General features: G+C 44.8%; 1 non-coding gene across 1 annotated transcript; it reads right to left on the bottom strand.

Moving 5' to 3' along the window:
- Window positions 1-214: 214 nt before the first annotated feature.
- On the bottom strand, window positions 215-287 carry trnat-ugu (transfer RNA threonine (anticodon UGU)). The gene has a single exon. It is a non-coding gene; the product is annotated as a tRNA-Thr (tRNA).
- Between the last annotated feature and the right edge of the window lie 2,104 nt (window positions 288-2,391).

Raw genomic sequence — 2,391 nt, forward strand, 5'->3', positions numbered from 1 at the left:
TTCAGTGCTGTATCTCTAATCTAATCTAATTCACCTTTCAACCTGCAAGTCTTTGGCATGTGGGAGGAAACTGGAGCACCCAGAGGAAACCCACGCAGACACAGGGAGAACTTGCAAACTCCACACAGGCAGTACCCAGAATTGAACTTGGGTCACTGGAGCTGTGAGGCTGCGGTGCTAACCACTGCGCCGCCCTAAAACAAATGTTACCTGCAGGCCCCAGCGAGGATTGAACTCATGACCCCTGGTTTACAAGACCAGTGCTCTAACCACTGAGCTATGGAGCCGGCTTCACTGAAGCACCTGAAATTCTGCGTGGCTAGCTGCTCTTGCAGTCTCGCTATGTATTTTTGACACTTTGTTTGATCACCTGTATTACTTCTCTTTTCCTGAGCTGCTCTCTGAATCACATTCATGGCAGTTTGTAAATCACTACATTGCTGTTTCCATCCTTCCACCTCAACTTTAGCTGCTTGGGCTTCTCCCTCTCGCCTACTTTTTTCCGTAACTAGTTTTTCACACTGTAACTGATATTGGTTCATATGCATCAAATCTGCACTTCTCTGTCCCTGCAAATCAGTTACTTTTTCACTAAGGCGGGCTGCCTCCTCACGGAGTTTTTTAATCTCTTCCTCTAGTCTGTTCTGCTCATTTTTAGCCTGCTGTTGGCATTCTATCCATTCCTCAAGTAAGCAGCCGATAGCTACTGACTTCTGTAGTATCTTTTTAAATTTCCTAGCTGACATCTTCGCTTGTGCAATCTTCCAAAGGGCTTCCCCTACGTGTTTTCCCTTATCGCTCGTGTGACCAGCATACTCTCCGTATTGCGGCCACTTTGCTATTACGTATTTTTGGAGGAATCCCTTCTAATCAAAACAATCCGAGTCTCCAGGGCTTGGAGATTCCCTAAGTTTCGTCATCTTATGTCAGTACCTACAAATTAACCCCTAAGTTCCTGTTCTCTCTGTACTTTGCCAATTCGGTTCGCTCGAGTCTCCCGCTGATTCAACAGAGAGATTTATCCTCGAGCCCACCCAGGGACGCCAATTATGTAAACCATGGCGCGGAGTCAACTCCCCCTTGGACCCTTTATTCCCTGAACCCACTTGATCCTGGCCATCGTGTGGGACTAAGTCCTCTGCGTGTTTGGGATATTGGGTTACAGGAGAGCCACCCTCCACTTAATTCACAGCTACAGTTAATGGCTTAGTTCAAAGAGGAGGAAACTCAGTCCTTTCTTTAACTATCAACTTACTTTGTTCTCGTTGTTGTACAATGTAAGAAAAAGGTTTATACACTTAGTTAGACAAAAGCATGCAACTCAAACAGAGTTATACAGTTAATAACAAAGCTAGCTAGAATTGATAAGCACACCCACTAGGTTCCTCTGACCTTTCCCTGACCTAGTCACAGAAAACAAAGGATAATACCTGAAAAAGGGAGAGTTGACGCTGGCCAGGCGTTCCGTTCTCTCTCTTTTATGTCGTCGCAGCGTTGCTCACGCCGGGTCTTCCACTTCCACGATGGTTGATCTCTGAAGTTTATTGCTGGCTCTATGCCCAAAAAGCTCTCTTCTTATTCTCTTTCTTATCTCTCCAAAACTGAGCTGTGTCTTTCCGGTTGGTTTAAACCTGCTCACCTCGTTCATATCTTCTCCTAATTGGCCCAGGCCCAAAGACCCCGGTATCACACCGTGTCCAAATAAGGCTCCTTTCCTGTGATCGCTCCTTTGTCTTGACCCATAAATTAATTAGTTCAAACTGTTTTTACCAGCACAGGCCAGTGTCTGAGCTCCAGGTTACTACAGGTCACAGACAATCCAGCAGTTTGTAACTGTTCTGTATTTCTTGCAGCCCCTGGCCAACAAAGCTGTAAGTGAAGGTGACTGAAGGAAATGATGTCATGTCACACATGACCAGGGAGTTGTGGCTGTAGCCTGACAGAGTGAGATGTGTGTTGGTGTGGCTCCTGCAGTAACTGTATATATGTTCTAGTTAATATAATAAAAACCCATGTTTTCTTTGGATATTACTTGTAGTCCTGTGAATCTTACAATAGTTCACATAAAGGAACAAGTAATATATGGTGACAATGTTTGGAAAATCTTTTTTTCTGAAGCTCACCAAATATTACATTGTGGCAACATTTGAGTTTTTCTGAAGAACACACCAAGAGAGAACAAAGAACAGCTAATTGCTTACCTGGAGTAGCTGAAGACTCAGGTGGAGAGCAGTTGGCAGGAGACCCCACAACTCCCTGGTCATGTGTGACATGATATCACTTCCTCCAGTGACCCTCACTTACAGCTTCTTAAGGTCATCCCAGAAAAAAAAAGTAGTGGCTGAGACCTCAGTGCAACTTTATGGGGTCCGTTTCCTTTCACTGGAAAAT

Source organism: Heterodontus francisci, chromosome 26 (genome assembly GCF_036365525.1).
Source record: "Heterodontus francisci isolate sHetFra1 chromosome 26, sHetFra1.hap1, whole genome shotgun sequence".
NCBI lineage: Eukaryota > Metazoa > Chordata > Chondrichthyes > Heterodontiformes > Heterodontidae > Heterodontus > Heterodontus francisci.